General features: G+C 42.1%; 1 protein-coding gene across 3 annotated transcripts in view; it reads left to right on the top strand.

Annotated features, from left to right (window-relative positions):
- The window catches only part of COL8A1 (collagen type VIII alpha 1 chain), a 155,266-nt gene that overhangs the window by 59,582 nt on the left and 76,129 nt on the right, over positions 1-19,555 (top strand). The gene's annotated exons all lie outside the window — the stretch shown is intronic.

The following is a 19,555-nucleotide window of genomic DNA, read 5'->3' on the forward strand; positions in this document are numbered from 1 at the left end:
TTTTTTCACAGATGGCTTTTGAGTTGAACATACAGTACAGACCAAAAGTTTGGACACACCTTCTCATTTATAGATTTTTCTGTATTTTCATGACTATGAAAATTGTACATTCACACTGAAGGCATCAAAACTATGAATTAACACACGTGGAATTATATACTTAACAAAAAAGTGTGAAACAGCTGAAAATATGTCTTATATTCAAGGTTCTTCAAAGTAGCCACCTTTTGCTTTGATGACTGCTTTGCACACTCTTGCCATTCTCTTGATGAGCTTCAAGAGGTAGTCACCGGAAATGGTCTTCCAACAATCTTGAAGGAGTTCCCAGAGATGCTTAGCACTTGTTGGCCCTTTTGCCTTCACTCTGCGGTCCAGCTCACCCCAAACCATCTCAATTGGGTTCAGGTCTGGTGACTGTGGAGGCCAGGTCATCTGGCGTAGCACCCCATCACTCTCCTTCTTGGTCAAATAGCCCTTACATAGCCTGGAGGTGTGTTTGGGGTCATTGTCCTGTTGAAAAACAAATGATGATCCAACTAAACGCAAAGCGGATGGAATAGCATGCTGCTGCAAGATGCTGTGGTAGCCATGCTGGTTCAGTACGCCTTCAATTTTGAATAAATCCCCAACAGTGTCACCAGCAAAGCACCCCCACACCATCACACCTCCTCCTCCATGCTTCACGGTGGGAACCAGGCATGTAGAGTCCATCCGTTCACCTTTTCTGCGTCGCACAAAGACATGGTGGTTGGAACCAAAGATCTCAAATTTTGACTCATCAGACCAAAGCACAGATTTCCACTAGTCTAATGTCCATTCCTTGCGTTCTTTAGCCCAAAAAAGTCTCTTCTGCTTGTTGCCTGTCCTTAGCAGTGGTTTCCTAGCAGCTATTTTACCATGAAGGCCTGCTGCACAAAGTCTCCTCTTAACCGTTGTTGAAGAGATGTGTCTGCTGCTAGAACTCTGTGTGGCATTGACCTGGTCTATAATCGGAGCTGCTGTTAACCTGCGATTTCTGAGGCTGGTGTCTCGGATAAACTTATCCTCAGAAGCAGAGGTGACTCTTGGTCTTCCTTTCCTGGGGCGGTCCTCATGTGAGCCAGTTTCTTTGTAGCGCTTGATGGTTTTTGCAACTGCACTTGGGGACACTTTCAAAGTTTTCCCAATTTTTCGCACTGACTGACCTTCATTTCTTAAAGTAATGATGGCCACTCGTTTTTCTTTACTTAGCTGCCTTTTTCTTGCCATAATACAAATTCTAACAGTCTGTTCAGTAGGACTATCAGCTGTATATCCACCAGACTTCTGCACAACACAACTGATGGTCCCAACCCCATTTATAAGGCAAGAAATCCCACTTATTAAACATGACAGGGCACACCTGTGAAGTCAAAACCATTTCCGGTGACTAACTCTAGAAGCTCATCAAGAGAACGCCAAGAGTGTGCAAAGCAGTCATCAAAGCAAAAGGTGGCTACTTTGAAGAACCTAGAATATAAGACATATTTGTTAACTATATAATTCCACATGTGTTAATTCATAGTTTTGATGCCTTCAGTGTGAATGTACAATTTTCATAGTCATGAAAATACAGAAACATCTTTAAATGAGAAGGTGTGTCCAAACTTTTGGTCTGTACTGTATATTTTCAAAAAGGTCAATGAATCTAAAACCAAAATATGCGATCAATAAAATTGCTGGTGGATTAATATGAGAACAGTTTGGCAGCATCTTTACAGCTGCAGCTGCGAAGTCAACAGCCTGGACAATAACAAGTACTTCACGTCCAGTGGACAATCGACCTTAGATCAAGCTGCTGAAATGTTTGGCCAGTTTGATGTTCCTCATCTTTAGTCTTTTAATTATTCGGATAGACTATGAGATATATCTTACCGTCTGACGATCAGTCCGTTAATTGTTTATACGCTAAAGAACAAGTGTGCACATAGTCTCCAAAACTTCTGACTGTTTTCCCATTGGAGAGATCATGGGAAGCTGAACCTTATCTTGTGCCAATGTGTCATCAGAAGGCGACTCACAGGTTGTTAAATAGTCATGATGATGTCATTAGATAACTTTGCTGCTACTTAGAATCCCCGGGGGAGATATTATTAGCTTGGATCCGTCTGTTTAAGAAGAAAAAATTATCATTGTAATAATTTTTGAATTCATGTAAAATATAGGACGCTTTATACTGCAAAAAAAATATTGTGTGGCTTAGAAAAGCCATGTTAACCCACTGTCTCCACAGCCAATTTTTGTTTTAAAGTTTGCAGTTTTTTCTACCCTTCTTCCAAGTGCCATAACTTTTATCGACACAGCCATAGCTGTATGAGGGCTTGTTTTTTTGCAGTAGGAGTTTTCGTTTTTAATGTCATCATCCATTTTACCGTACAATATGCTGAAAACTGGGGAAAAAAAATTTCAAGCATGATGAAATGGTGAATAAAAAAATCAATCCTGCCATTACTTTTTGGGTTTTGCATTTTTTCACCATTTCACTGCACTTTTATTCCCGTTTTTGCAGTACATTGTATGGTAAAATGAATGATTTAATTGAAAATTACAATGCATCCAACAAAAAATAGGATTTGTTTTCCCATTCTTCAGTACATGGTATGGTAAAACTAATAATTTGATTGAAAACTACAACACAAGCAGCAACAAAAATAAACCCTCATACAGTTTTGTTGATGGAAAAATAAAAAAGTTATGGCTCATGAAAGAAGGCAAAAACAAGAAAAAAGAAAAATTACAAAAAGTGAAAAATCGCCATTTCTGAAAAAGGGTGAAGGAGGAAAAACAGACCCAGCATCATCAGTGTTTTTCATCCGAGTTTGATCAGTGTTTGGTCAGTTTTTAGCATCAGTGTTTCATCAGTGATTTTCACTTATGGATAAATAATTAAATTATAAAGTTTCTGATACTCATGACATTGTTAATTACGGGCACACACGGACTGTACACTGATGCCATCCATGTGCTGTCTATGATTTTCTTGTATGAGTAATTTTCATCTGTGTCACTGATCCAAAAAAGACTTGTTTCCGTAAGACACGGACATGTGAATAGCACCATAGACTTTCATGAGCACGTGGTCTCTCCGAAATTTGAATGAAGCCTTAGACCAAGACCAATTTCCCGGATAAGCAGCTACTGTATTGTCACTCATGTAAAGTATATAGGCAAAACCATTGGGAATGAGGAAAACCTATTAGGACATTTTTAGGTCACAGAGAAGGATCCTTTGCTCAGAACTACCTCTCTAGGACCATCAGCTGAACCATGGTGGTTAGAGAAGACATGCCAGCTTTGATCTAGAAAGAAATATTTTCTAGATGAGACCTCGAGAAGGTGCCAGGAGGACCTGTTTGTGTCCCAGCAGCGATCGATACCTAGACTATCATGACTCTTCTGATATGTCTGATTGAACTGCAGGAGAACCCTCCTCTGATCAGTAGACACTTGCTGATTCATGCATTTGGAGCATAGCCTTCCTTATGTAAGAAAGAAAAGCCATCTCCTCAGCTCTTATTGATCTGCCTGAATACATTTAGCCATAACAGTAACAACAATCTCTCTATGGAACAAAACTATAAACTGTTTATCTTAAGAATGACAGTATAGAAACAGAAACCGCTTTATGGCAACATTCCTGAAATGTAAGACAAATATCAAACGTGTAAGATTTGTTTTTATTTAACATCCTCAGAATATATTCTGTCTGCCGTGAAGTCCCACATACATATATCTCGGAGTGTTATATAAACACTTCATACTCATACATGTTATGTAGAATTCTTAAAATATTAGCAATGTGCGTCTAGAGTCTTACTTTAAAGGAGGCCATAAACGTCTTCTCCGAATGATGGAGATGGTGTTTCTTTGATTATGTCTACAGACTATGGTGTAAGCTCCAGGAATTTTCACATTCCCGCTAGTCTTTCAGCACACACTGTGAAGTTTGCTTTGCTAGGGCAAGGTAAATTTTGCATTCCTAAATCCTGGGACCCATTCCTTAGTTTATGGCTTTATTTATTTTGGGAATGTTTCCCATGAATAGTGGTCCCCAATCCTCTACTGACAATAGAGGTAAGTAATGGCTGTAATAAAGAAACCCATAGGCCAGAGGTGTAGAGGGTAAATATGATAAAACGCTTGGAATTTGGGCTGAATAGATCGTTGTGTATCTCCAGGTTGGTTTGTAATTACTCAGGTAGAAAGAAAACATGGGGTTGTATGGGGTTAGAGAACAATAGATGCCATCTGTGAGAAATAGTGCCGTTCTTGTCCTTAAGCTGCGTCTGGTTATGTATCTTAGCTCCATTCACTTACAGGAAACCTATCGGATGGATTTAGGCACTGTAACATCTAGCTAATAAGATCTTTGGGTTAGACGGTTGGCGCATGAAGAGCTTTCGGTCCATTTTTACCCATGCACATTAAAGCAATTATATCAAGGTACAAAATAAATCCTTAGGTGTCTGGCCACTAACTAAACATGGAAGCCTTTTCCAAAGTTTGCACATGCGTCTGCTACTCAGCAAATGTACCATGTCCTGCTTCATTGCAATTGCAATATAGCTGGGCACCGTACCCCTCATTGCCCGATGCATTCCCAGCAAGCGCAAAAAAATGGTACATGCACAAGAAAAGGAGAAGGCTGGTCGTAATGTTGAGTGATTGAAGACTAAAGGAACGCAGCAACACTGGTTATTTAAAAGAGAGGGTGACACCGTCCAGATTAATCTTCAGTGATAACTTGCAACCAGCTCGCAGCTTTCTAAAAAGTGATTTTTGTGACTTGGGGGCATCACATTTAGCAAAAAGAGGCATTGACAATTCATGTAAAAAAGTATGGCAGCTGTTTAAGGTCTTGAATGACCTGGAAGACTATTTCACATTTCATCCACATTGCATCCGAATTTTATGGCTACATTGACATTATTAACCTAAGAAACTGTATTTGGTCTTGTAAATGGATGAAAATCAGATGATTTTTCCTAGTTTTTTCGGCCTAATGCTACATTCACAAATCCGTGTGAAATGGCCGAGTGCTGCCCAATTTGTTTTGTGTGTGAATTTAGTCTAAGGATCACATAAGCCTTTTTTGTCTATGTGCTCTCCTTGTGCACAACAGACGTCACGCAGATTAATGTTAGCCTACGCGCTGCTACCTCAGGTCCGATTTATTGACCAACCTGGTGCATGTAAACAGTTGGCAGCTCCTGTATCTGTCATATGCAGACGAGCATACGGAGCTGCTCAAGGAGTCAGGCTGTGTGCCCACAATGCGTTTTTGGTGCGTATTTTGGTGCGTATTTGCAGCGCGTAAACGCTCCAGAAACGCATTGCATACCTTATCCCATGACTTCCTATGACATTCTGCAAGTTCTGTGCACATGGTCCGTATTTTTTCTGTGCAGATTTTGCTCGAAAAAAAAATACGGACATGACCAATTCTTGTGCGTTTCTGCATGCGTATTTGCCTATACAAAGCATTGGAAAAACGCATGGCAAATACGCATGCAAATACACGTCAAATACGCGTCAAAAACGCATGTAAAAAACGCATGCGTTTTTCTGCCAAGGAGATGCAGAAATGCTCAGGAAAATTTCTGCTTCATTTCTGCATCGTGGGCACTAAGCCTCAGTCGTGACGGTTCTGCAAAGTTCAGCACTCATCTGAGATTAACTTAAAGGGGTTGTCCGGCCTTGTGCTACTAGTCTTCAGTCACTCTATGACTGCAGACTTATCATTCCTCACATTACGACTACGTACTGTGAGTATTCTCCGATGTCGATCATACATCTAGTTACATTCCGACTACACTAGCTGGCTTCACTCAATACACTTGCACTGAACGTGGCCATGCCCATCTAGTCGGCATGTGACCGCATTAATGCAAATCACATACTTGTGGTCATATGCCCACCGCTCCCAGCGCTAGCACTGGAGAATTCTCACAGAGCACAGTGCGCTTGATGTGAGGATTCACAAGTCTGCAGTCACATAGAGTGAAAGCACAACCAACATTGAAAAGTGACCAAAACATCAGCCAGAAAGCATTGGTACTGAGATGTGGTCTGTGCTCCCCACCTGCAGAACCACTCCTTTATTGAGGGTGTCTTGATAATTGCCAATAATTTCCATCTATTGTCTATTCCATTTGCACAACAGCATGTGAAATTGATTGTCAATCAGTTTTGCTTCCTAAGTGGACAGTTTGATTTCACAGAAGTTTGATTTACTTGGAGTTATATTCTGTTGTTTAAGTGTTCCCTTTATTTTTTTGAGCAGTGTATATATGCCGGGAATTATATGTTACACCATTGCTGGGCTGGACCTGTGTCACCACATATCTGCATTCATTATGGTGCAGAAATTGTATTAATAAACCATTCACAATTTAAAGAAATGGAACTATTGGATGCATTCATTCCCAGTCTCTATCCGTAGACAAGTTTAAGTCTATACTGCAGTCGGACACCATTTGGATAACTAGCTGCCAAATCAGCCCATGTCGTATGACCCTATTCTGGATCTTAAGGCTATTTTCACTTGTTCCATTTTTGCTGCTTTTATTTCTGCAGACAAAACCTGATCTCTTGGCAGTAAAAAAGCTAAAGCCAAAACGTAGGTTTTGCTGCATTTTTTTGCTGCATTTTTTTTGCTGCGTTTTTCCGGATCTTAAAGTTCAGCTTTGCTTCCACCTTGCAAGCATGAACACTACAAAATGTTAGGCCACCAATGCTCGAGGTATGTGAAACTTAAAACATTTTTGCAAATAAGGGCAATTTGATCAAACTTTTTATGGGGAAAAAGTTTTTTTTATGTATATTAGTTGGGCAATGTTTTACTTTTAACACTTTAATCATCTGTGTGACGCCTCTTCTCGGAAGCCCTTTTCTTTACCCTGGGAGATGGGAGACTCGGAGTCGGGTCCTGTGATGGAGAGATGGGGTGCAGCCGTGACCCGGACCCGACCCGTGCTCAGGGCCATCACAATTAAAAGGATGGTGTGGGCTTATCCGGGTTGAGTGGCTGGTTACGGCTACGCCACCTGTGGCACCTGGTGAATGCCACCAGCGCTGCTGCAGTCCGCTGAGGCCTGGTGTTAGGGCAGTCGGCGTTGTTACTACTCCCTACAGGCGGAGCAAGGCCTCAGGGCAGAGGGACAGGATGGAGGGGGTAGTAGTAGAGGAGACCGGGTGCTGCGTCGTGCGGTGTAGCGCAGAATAAACAGTCCAGAGGCCATAGGGGTGAATTTCCAAGGCTTTACTCACATAAGAGATGGCAGAAGGAAGGCGACTCACTGCTCCCCGCGGAGTCCCGCGGCCACCAGCAACGGGGGTCCGACAACCTCCGAGTAAGTCCAGCGTTCAATCAGGACCCCGCACCAGATTGTTCCTGAACTACAGACCGTATCCTTTCCTGTCTGTGTAGATAGGCCAGGTCTCCCTCTGAACTCCTCTCAGAAAAAGGGCACGGGTGGCAGCTCCGCTCCTTCCGATACCCGGTGGTATCCTCAGGGCCTACCGGGCTTTCCGGACCAGGACATGGAGTAGCAAGGTCAGGTGTCGGGGGCCGGTACCCCTCTTGCAGCCGGACTCCCTCTGAATATATCAGGTGGTGAGGACAGGTGGCGTATACCGCTCCGTCTGCATCCTCCCTGGGATCCATTTGCCTAAGCTCCTGGCCTTCTTGGTCATGGTCCTTGACCGGGTTGAGACATCCATTATCTGCAACCTGCCCCTCGACCCAAGGCTAAGGTACGAGGGCCGTGTCTCCGTCCTCTGCAGGCCCACACAGGATCCACGCTCAGAGAGGGAGATCACAGTAGCTGACAGCCAGAAGACTTGACTAACAAGGACCAAGAACCAAGATGGCTTTTTATTAAATATTCAATTTAAAGCGTCACTAAAATGTGAGTCCTCCACCCTCACCCACTAAAATGGTTCCCCTAGCTCTTGGTTCCCCAGTCTCCCTGTAACCAGGAGGGCAGCACCTAGTGCATTCTAGCCCCCTCTGGTGGAGAAATGTGGTATTGGATGTGGAGGTGGGGTCCTGACCATTGCACTGTTCTTACCTCAGAGGAGGAACACTACACTCCATTAGAGAAGTGCAGCATCCCTGTGGCGGTCGAACCCTCAGGGGCGCCACACAGCACTAATATAATTAAACAATGCTTGGAGTGGGGAGAAACAAAAGGATTGTGTAAATTACAATAAAAAATAGTAACATCAATGCTTATGCGACAATGTCAAGATATTATGATTCATACTTGGGAAAATCAGAAAAATAAATGAGTATCACATCCTGCTGTACATGCGTTTTTTTCACCAAAAATGTTGCAAAAACTGGATTTTTGCTACATTTTTTGCATTTCCTCATTGCTTTCTATGGATGAAAAAACGCTGAAAGAATTGACAGGTTGTAGTTTTTTTTTAAAAAAAAAACAAGCATCTGCATGAGATGTCTGAAATCTGATAGCATTAATCATTCCCTTGATGATGCCTGAGTGGTGAAACATGTTGGGGAGGCTAGTAGCTGATCAATTTTAATCGATTTTAATAGCATATTTTCCATTATTCACCTTAAGGACATGAATTAAAAGTTATGTTTTAAATAGGGTCTTTAGTTAGGGTATTTTTTTGCCTTTGGCAATATGGTAATATAGCAATATAACCCTACACTGACTGCAAAGCAGATCAAATTGTGGTACATTACATAATTGAGGGCACATTTTGAGAACAAAGGAAAGAAGGACTAAGCACATAATTTTTATAGGTGACAAAATTCCTAGAAAGCCCCTTTAATACAATGCTGTCGTGACATGTCATTCTATTAAACAATGAAAGTGTTGGAAAAATAAAAGAAATGTTTTTACTGCCTGAAAGCAATTATATTTTTCCAGCATTCAGACCATTTTCTCCCTTTGACTTTTCATGTTTTTCCTGCATTGCGCTTTCGCGCTTTGTGTTTTTTACAGCAGGAAATCACTAGTGGCATTTACTTAAATATGTCAGTAATTACGTTGATTTGTGTTCAATGTAGAGCGGGAATGTGAAAGCCTGCAGGATCTAGAATCATTAGCATACGTGATTACTCTTAATTATGGTTGTTTAGATCGTACAGACTTGACGTGACTGTTCATTATTGCTGGCGCTTCTACTAAGGGTCGACTTACAGTATGGAGCAATAGCATTAAAGGGATCCAATAGGGAGGTCTAGAAAATCTCTGCCCCATTGGCACCACTTGTTTCTCACACATCACCATCTCCGCATAATCATCCAGGTACATTTGTAGACAACTGTGTGGATGGTATTATCACCCATTATTATTCTGCTTGTCTAGATTTTTGTTCTTACCTTAAATACAACTATTTTCATCACAATTGGTTCAAAATACTTTGCTCATTAATTCAGTAGTTCTATACTTAGGCCAAGATCTGTATGTGCCAAATATTAAAGATCTACCATAATTAAAATTGCTACTTCATAAATCAATAGTACACCTAAACCTAAGCAACTTTGTAATATATCTTATCAGAGAAATCTGCTTCTTTCTACTCCTGGACTGATCTATCACTCTCAATCTATGGGTGAAATCTGTATTCACTAAAGACAGATATTCCTAATACTAAGCTAAGAAATGACAATTGGTGCTTTTAAAATTCTATGGAGAGGGGAGGAGTAAGGAGGAGGGAGGAGCTAGAAGCAGAGACAGACATTCTGCTGCAGGTTTTTCTGAAACCACAGTTATAGTTCTCCATGGAACTTCAGGAGCACCAACTGTCATCTCCTATCTCAGTAATGGGAAAATCTGTAGTCACTGAAGAGAGATTTTAAAAGTGAATTGAGAATTTTGAGACTAAATTATCATTCCTGGAGTAGAAGAAAGCAGATTTCTCTTTTAAGAAATATTACAAAGTTTCTTATTTTCATGTGTACTATTGATTCATGAGAGAAAAAAATGGAATGACCATTAATCCTTGAAGAGTAACTGTCATTTTAATTTTTGTTTTCAGAAATCAATAGTACTCATGAAAATAAGCAACTTTGTAATATATCTTATCAGACAGATCTGCTTCTTTGTCCTCCAGGACTGATCATTCATTCTCAAAATTCTCAATTCACTGGTAAAATCTGTATTTAATGAAGACAGAGTGTTACATTACTGAGATAGGAGATGACAGTTGGTGCTGATAAGATTCTATGTAGACCAGAGAGGGGAGGAGCTCTTCCTGTAGCTCCTCCTCTTTCACCTCCTCCCCTCTCTGGTCTACATAGAATCTTATCAGCACCAACTGTCCTCTCCTATCTCAGTCTCTGATAAGATAGATTACAAATTTGTTTATTTTTACATCTATTATTAATTTATAGAATAAAAATGAAAATGATGGTTACACTTTTAAGTGTGTTTTAGAGTTATTGGCATGGACTAAATAAACTGATTTTATTAGTTAGCATTAAGAAAGCGGAGTCATCAAATGTGGTCCTATCATCAAAAAATCTACACTATATTTTTTATGAGTATAGGAATGACAAAGAAGAGATAAGTTTCTAAGTTGTGTAAGTTTTGTGCCAAAGTAATCATGTAATAGAATCATTCCTGCTAGATAAAATGAAGCAGTAAACAATTACAAATAGCAAAAGTGCTGCCGAACAGCGCCCAGATAACAGCATACCGTGTCCATATCAGTGTGTCATGAATGGACACTTATGAAGGGCGCTGTGGCTGTGGTTTTAAAATAGTCAAGTATTGTTTAGAACAGCGTTTTGCCCCACTGTTGTCACCCTCACCACTTTGCTAAATATTTGGCAAGACTTAAAGGGGCTGTCTGTTTTTTTATTTTTATTTATTTTTTCATACCAATAGCTTTTTGCACATAAAAATAACAAATACAGCTGTACTTGCCCAGAGCCTCTCCAGTATGGACTCTCCGTGCTGCCTCTGACTTTCATTGATATGGCTGTAGCACAACATAACAAACATCATGTGACTGCTTCAGCCAATCACTGAAATACTGATTAAGATGTCACCAGAAGGCTGAGCCTAGACAGATCCTTTAAAGGGATTGTCCGGCCTTAGGTTACAAGTCTGTAGTGATTCCATGTGACCTCAGACAGGTGAATCCTCACACTGCACACCATGAGGATTCTCTGGTGCCGGCGCCAGGATCGGGCGGTCATGTCATTGCAAGTATGCAATCTGCATACTTCCTGTCACATTCAAACTAGACTGTTTTGCATTGAGCGTGGTCGCACCTGTCTAGTTGGCATGTGACTATGAATGCAAATCACATACTTGCGGTCACGTGCCCGCCACTCCCTACGCTGGCACCTGAGAATGCTCACAGTGTGCAGAGCATGCTATGTGAGGATTCACAAGTCTGCAGTCACATGTGTCACTGCACACTTATACCCTAAGGCTGGAAAACCCCTTTAACGACTGATTTGCTGTTATTTACATTACTGGTATACAAGTTTAGTGAAAAGTACAGTTGTCTATGGATTGTGGTCCAAGATGCTTCAATTTTATTCAGAGCTTTTGATTAAAGACTTGCGTATTTACACTGGTCTTAAGTAAATGTCCCCCATAGTGTGACATTTCATACTGTTATAATATAATCGCTCAGTGCCCAAATTACAGTCGAATAGAGTCCTAATAAAAGTGTCACTCAGTTACACTATAACATCATAAAGTGCCCAAATCCTAGTGACGCAGTGTCATAATACATGTCACTCATTATCCGTATACCATTATTGAATAGTGCCCAAACAATGTCACACAGAGCCGTGATCCAAGTATAACAATAAAAGTGCCTCTTATCATATAGTGCCCAAATCCTAGAGCCATAATATCTTACTAAGAGTGTCATTCATTAACCTTATAACATTATCACATAGTGGCCAAATAATATCACAGTGCCCAAATCACAGTGGCACAGTGTCCTAATAGCAATGTATTATTTCAGTGCCATCCACAGACGACACCAGGTAGTAATCGCTCTTAAGAGGGGTCATGTCAGGATTTCTTGTGCTGCATTTTTGTCCAGTTAGTGTAAGAAATAGCTTTGTATTATTACGTCTAAACTACACACACGTGACAGAAGTGACATCTACGTGATACAACTCACAAGTTCCCGGCTTACCTCTGTGTTTGACTTCTATTCTCCTACCCCTGCCCATTTCCAACATGTGTTCCACATACTTTAGTCAGGACAGGATTGTAAGAGCTAAGTTGACTCGTATTGATAATGTAAAAAACGTCATTAATTCACTTATCACAAATCACCATCATAAATATTTGCCCTGCTATATAGTTATACTTTGTACTGCGGCACTGTCAAAAACTTTTTGACAGTGAGGGTGATCAATGAGTGGAGTCTTCATTGGAAGTCTTCACACAGAGGCTTAACAGACATCTGTCTGAGATGGTTTGGTGACTCCTGCATTGAGCAGAGGGTTGCACACGATGACCCCGTTGGTCCCTTCCAACTCTAACATTCTATCATTCTATAATTAATTTTTTTTTTTTAACCCTAGAACGCATGACCATAAAAATCTACACTTTCACATACCTGGGGCCTTTTAGGCCCGTGTGCAAATAACATGGAATAACTCAAACAAAAATGACAAACAACTATATACCTGAGGAATACCTAGAGTTTCAAAATTCTAACTAAAGTAATCTTGCAGAAAATAGAAAACAATTAACAGGGCGGGCCTGCGAGGCCCCAGGTATGCGTTCTAGGGTTAAAAAGAAGAAAGAAAACACAATATATCTGTGATTTAGCAATAGAAAAAAAACAAAAATATATTTTCATTTTATTCGATGGGATAATATTGATAAATTAGGCTTCACATTTTTTCTAATATACAGGTCATTGTCGCCACCTAGTGCCAGTTTAGTAAATGACATCAAGCTCTATAGCAAATTGTGATAAACCAGGTTTGTGAATGTCAAAAAAAAGGTGACTACAGCAAGGAGGGTGGTCAGACAGCGTCCACAGTGACTTCACCAGCTTGAATAAAGTGAAGAGCTCAGTCGGGGCTCCGTCCTGTTTTTCCAGGATTCCGACAGAAACCCCTAATATATTACTCAGCAGAGAGCACTCTACAAGTGTGAACCTATCCTTAGGTTGTAGTCCTATTACAGATCTGTGTTTCACGCACAGAAAAAATGTCAGACATATAGAGGGGAATTTATAAGGAACTCTTCACATATTACATATTTTACCACCTGACATACCCGTTCTTTTCAACCCCCCGTCATATTTAAAAGTGTGCATAAATTAGAGGGAGAGGTGGGGACGCTCAAAGTTGAATAGAATTATTATATATTTCACCAGAAGTTGGCACAAACTTTTAATGTAAATGTAGATTTTGGCTTGTGGAGCATTGACTGCCCAAAATACATAAAAGTTATCAAGAAACCTGCACCGAAATACATTTGATGCAATTTATATGCCCACTCTTTTGATTAGGATGTATTGTTTCAGGGTGAGAATACATTGCCACACAGAGCACTATATGGCAGCACAGAGAGTAACTACGGGCCCATTATACAGGACTATGTATATATTATATAAGGTACAGGAACATAGTAGAACCAACATTTAATGACATTTGATTGATAAATCTGCTCACCAAAGTGAACGTAGCCCCAGATAACCCCACTGACAGACTGTACTGGGGATGAATTAGCAATACTGACAGTTTTTATGCATCATTTTATGGTTCTGTAATGTATTAGTATTGTGGATTTTCATCTCTTTGAGATTATATTTGCTTTAGGCTTAAAGGGAACCTGTCCTGTCAAAAACGCTATTAACCTGCATATTTGGGGTTAATCTACAGATTAATAATGTTTCAAAACCATGTGGCCGTCATACTGAAAGCCTGAATAATGTGAGGAAATGAACTTTATTCCTCCCAGCAGCCTCTGGCTTTCAGTCATAGAGACGCAGCTTCAGTCACCGCTCAGCGCATAGTGAGCTGCGGCTGTAACCACACCCCGTCACTGACTGACAGCCGGCTCTGTACTGATGCACTGCTGAGCTGCTGTCAGTCATTGTCGGGGTGCAGTTACAGCCGCCGCTCCCTATGCACTGAGAAGTGACTGTAGCCCGCCATGCCACAATGACTGAAAGCCAGATGTTACTGGGAGGAATAACATCCGGGTTTTGAGAGCGGCGGCCACGTGGCTTTGGAACCCTATTAACCTACAGATTGATTCCATATTTACAGGCTAAGGGTATGTGCACACGATGCAGAAATGAAGCAGAAAATTTCTGCATCATTTCTGCATCTCCCTGGCAGAAAAAACGCATGCAGATTGTGCATGCGTTTTTCCTGCAGAATACATGCGGATCCACATGCAGATTGACATGCGTTTCCGCATGCAGATTGACAAGCGCTTTCCAGGCGATTTTAGCATCACCTGGAAAGTGCTTGACAACTAGGTCACACTATATAAATCCATGCAAACAGCATGGATTTATATAGTGTGACCCGAGAGAGTGTATATACTTACCTCTGATGGCCCGTGCTGTCCTGCTTTACAAAGTTCCCGGCTGCCGGCAACTTTGAATTGAAAGACCTGCCGACGTCAGCGTCACGTGACCCGTCACATGACTCTGACGTCACCGCAGGTCCTACAACTCACTGCAAGTGCCGGGAACCAAGCGGGAGCGCTGCGCGGGCCGACAGAAGGTAAGAATACATTTATTTTTTATTTTATTCTTTTTTTACAGCTGTTTTAATGGTACCTGGGTGTGGATGAGACTCTCCTCTCCTCCACACCCGGGTACCATCCGCATATTAGAACGCGCCAATAACGCAAGTACAAATGCTGTCTTGCGGAATTGGCGCGTTCTAATGCAAGTCAATGGCGGCGAAATCGCCGCGTTTCCGCAAAATTAATTGACATGCTGCGGATTTTTGACCGCAGCGTTAACGCTGCGGAAAAATCCGCATCATGGGCACAGCACATGCGGATTTCCATTGGGGAACATTGCTTCCCTTCTACCATGCGTTTCCGCGGCGTTTACGCAACTGCAAAAACGCCGCGGAAACGCATGTAATACGCATCGTGTGAACTCAGCCATGCAATAAATGCATAGTGTGTAGCTCTGTTGCTTCTTATTATGTCCTGGTTTTGGAGCATCTGTGTTATTTTTATGCACTGAGTCCTTAGGCTGCTGCACAGTTATTTACTGTACTTTCAGTAGGGAGTTACCTGACCTAAACAGTCTGCCAGGATTATAAATGCTACAAATTCCACCTTTACTGAAGTGACCAGTGAGATACCAGCCCTATACAGAAACCCCTGATCCATGTATTCTTGTATCAGCTGTACCAGAAAAGGTATAGATGGCGCTGACACATAGTAGGATATTGAGAAAGAGAGAGAAGAGATCGAGATAACAGCAGTATTGTAAGAGACCTAGGAGAGATCGAGATGACAGCATAGTAAGAGGGAAACAGCAGCAAAAATGGTTATGGTTAATGCACCCTGCTGATGGTGCAGCTGTGCTGGATTGCAGAAATGGAGGTCAGGAATTATTACTGTGTAGGGAGTAAAGCTTGTGCAGACCTGGTGAAGTTGAGGACAGAATAGGGACCGTTGGTAAGTTGTACATTAATGGCAGATCCCCATCTCTATTTCCTCGGTGTACGGTAGTTCACAACTAGCAGAAGCAGAGCCCGCCATTTTCTTCTGCTTTTTTTTGTTAGTAAGGTTGGATTTCACCTGACACCTGGCAGTGCACAGCAAGTTGCAGAGGAAGGAGGAATCTAGTGGTGGGCATTTTAAGGCATTTCTACAGGGAACGACAACATTTTCTGCAAATCAAGCGATTTACAATTTTTCTATTCAGCCCACTGACTATCAAATGGAGATACATTCGTTGAAACGACAGTGACCAGTTAAAAAATTCAATGAAAAGACTTTACTCAAACCATCAGCTGTGAATTCCTACAGAGCCATTTGATGCAGTTTTTCGATACTTTGGTACCAAATGTTTTATACCTCCAGGCCACGTTCACACATTCAATATTTGGTCAGTTTTATACATCAGTATTCGTAAGTCAAAACAAGGAGTAGTTAAAAAATACAGAAGTGGTGACGTGTTTCTATTATACTTTTCCTCTGATTGTTCCACTCTTGGTTTTGGCTTACAAATACTTATGTCAAATACTGACCAAATACTGAACATGTGAACGTGGCCTTAGGTCCAAGATTTTGCACTGATTGATTTCAGAATATTTCTACATAGGGGAGCTCTATTTTTCTTACTTGATCATTGCTATAAGTTATTCTACAAGCAGCTGCTAAAGGGAGCTAATGGCATATCTGGTACTGTACACAAACACAATAGAAGTTGCATCTGCAGAAAAATTGACTTTTTTTTTTAATATTTGTGATGGACATTTCTAATTCATTTGCATTCTGCGTACCTGTTTTTTTTACCATCCATGTGTCATCTTTTTTTTTTTTAAATATGCTAAAAAATCAGGAGGCTCATTTTGTCCCAGCCCAGTAACAATGCTTATAGAAAGGTAACAGGCCCACACTGTTGCTTTTACGATAGAGAACTTGGTATGTGTGATCATTCCCATGTGTGTGCTAGAAAACGTTCTGTTAAAAATGGACACACACCAATTTCATTGGCTACTGAGTAAAGTATGGGGTTGCTGTGTTTTGCCCTGGACATTATTCTCATATTGATAACTTAACCCACGGATAGGTAATCAGTTGTTAGAGAGGTTTTAGCATATTATATTGGCCACATGATGGAGTAGTGGCTGCAGAGTTGAGTAAACTTTTTTTATTTCTCATCTCTATTGCGGAGATCTTAGCTTGTAAAGTTAATGTGCTAATTTTCACCAAGGCAAAGGGGGCTTCAGCAGAGATTAATCTCTGTGGGCAGTTAGTTTTTTTGCTACATGATGTTGACCAATCATATAGAGGAGGTATCATGCAGGGGGAAAAAAACACGCCCCCAGAGAATGTCAGAAATGGCTTTGTCTGTGTCAGACACTTAATAATACACAGCTCTGCTCTCCTCATTGATCTCACTGCTGTCATCTACCACGATTAAGAGCAGGGGAGTAGAGCAAAGATGTGTCAAGACTTCTGAAAGTGAGATAGACCCACATTCATTAGCAGATGACCAAAACTCCGCAAACTATATGGCTCAATAAATTAAATAGCGCAACACATTATTTTTGGGTTCAAAAGGGCACCTTTTTATTTAAAGGGAACCTGTTGACGCGCCCAGGGGATGGGGATGACTACTCGGCGCCCGGGCCTTGCTGTTAGTTTTGGGGGATGCCGCGGTGGCCGGCTCCCGGGCCCGTACCCTGGGTTCACTCTTAAAAGCAAGGGATAATGGGGGAAAGGTGTATGGGAAAGGGGGAAATGTTCATGACGCCACCCGTGGTGTCTGGTGAGGATCACCAGCGCTGCTACAGTCCTCTGAGGCCGGTGATCAGGCAGCTTAGTTGGTTGCGGCTCCCCACAGGTGGAGCGGGGCCTCAGGGCAGCGTAGGAGAAGGGATGCAGGATAGAGCGTTGGCGGGTTCAGTGCCGCAGAGGAAAGAACAGACAGAGGCAATATTTGAAGTCATCCAAGTCTTTACTCACGGTGGTGCTTTCTCAGCTCAGAGCTTCTCTCTTTCACACGGCGAGCTGAGGCCGCCAGGGTGGGGTTCAGCACACTCCAGGTAGTTCAGGTGCGCTTGGCAGGACTCCCGCTCTAAAGTGTTCCTCTCCTGGTGAACTTCTCCCGCCTCGCGTCCCCCACTGTGTCCCGTACGGGTACTGCGATGTCCTTGATGGGTAGCGTGTAGCTCCCGGACCGACTGGGTGCCCTTCTTGGTTACTAGGGGTGAGAACTTGGCGTAAGGCCGGGTCCCTCTGGATGAACTCAGATTAGGGAATACAGGTGGCGACTCCGCTCCATCCGTATCCCCCTGGGATCCACATAAGCCTCCGAACTTTTCCGACAGAGACGTGAAGTGCAAAGTCAGATAATCGAGGACCGGTACCCCCTCTTGCGGCAGGGTCTCTCTGGCAGGGCCAGAATAAGGTATGCAGGTGGCGACTCCGCTCCGTCCGCACCCCCTGAGATCTTTTCGCCTGTGGAGCCTAACTCCTCTGCTCCCCTCCTGGGCCTTCTTGGTTGGACTCTGACCGGGGACAGAGCCGGTTTTAACTCTACCCCAATCCCCCGTCTCGAGGCCTGAGACCGGGAACCATGGACCCTGAGGCGGCTGCAGCCTTGTGCTGACCTGCCGTCCCATAGACCCACGACTAAAGACCCGGTTATTAAAATGGCCTCCAGTTATATATGATTGTATTAAGTGCTTAAGTAAAGTGCTTCCTCCACCCTCACTCACTATTTGGTTCCCCCTAACTTTGGTTGCCCCCAACTCCTCCATTCCAGACCGGGGAAGCACTATGGTGCTTTTAGGCCCCCTGCAGAACTGGAGTGGTGTAGTGTTGAGTGTGTGGTTGGGGTCCTGTGTGGTGCTCCATCCTTACCTTGGAGAGGAGATACCACACCTCATTCTGAGGTGCAGTACCCCTGTGGCGACTGAACCCTCAGGGGCGCCACACTGTCATGTCTTCAAATGCTATTATCATGTAGATATATGGTTATTCTGCAGGTTTATAAAATTCTAAAACCGTGCGGCCAGCACACTGAAAACCCGACTGCCGGGAGGAAATGAACTGTATTCCTCCTAGCAGCGTTTAACTTTCAATCATAGAGGCGCGGCCGGTGCAACTTCAGATCAATCTGCTCTGCTCCCCCTGCTCTGAAACATGGTGCCTGCAGATTGAATGGTATTTTCATGGTGACAGGTTCCCTTTAACATGCTGGTGAAAGGTTTTCTTTAAGTAACACACAACTCTAAACAAAATTTGTCAGACACAACATTTCATTTGCTAAAATGCGAACATTTCATTTTCAGATTTTTTTCATTTATATAGTTCATTTAAATATATTGTCAGCATTAATAAACTCTTATTTAACAGATTCTAGCTGCATGGAAAGTTATTTTTCATGTTAACCCCTTGGTGATTTCTGTTGTACATGTATGGCAGAAGTGAACCATCACCCGAGAGTAACTGCTACAACTGTAACAGTATAAACCCTTTAAATTCCATTACCAAGAGTGACAGCCACATTTGAAAGGCCACCAACATTGCAGTTCTCCATTGGCTACCCATGCAAAGCGCTCGCGGGGAGCCATTTGGTTGCCATGGCAGCTAGAGGCCTTCTAAAGGGCTCCATTTCCTCCATGGTATTACTCCTATGAAGCCATGGCAATAATTATTCTGCGGTATTGCAGTGTATTTGAGGGCTAAAAGGGCTAATAAAGGCATAAAAAATATGCTAAAGCAAAATATAAAAAGCTTAAATCACCAAATCACCCTATTTTCCCCAAACATAGTTAGCGAAATCTAAAACATAAAAACATTTACATATTTGCTATTGCTGCCTGTGGTGAACGCTGATAAGAACAAAAATTCAAAAT

The sequence above is a fragment of the Phyllobates terribilis genome, unplaced genomic scaffold, assembly GCF_046119375.1.
Source record: "Phyllobates terribilis strain yellow unplaced genomic scaffold, ASM4611937v1 Scaffold_2__4_contigs__length_985480577, whole genome shotgun sequence".
Taxonomy (NCBI): domain Eukaryota; kingdom Metazoa; phylum Chordata; class Amphibia; order Anura; family Dendrobatidae; genus Phyllobates; species Phyllobates terribilis.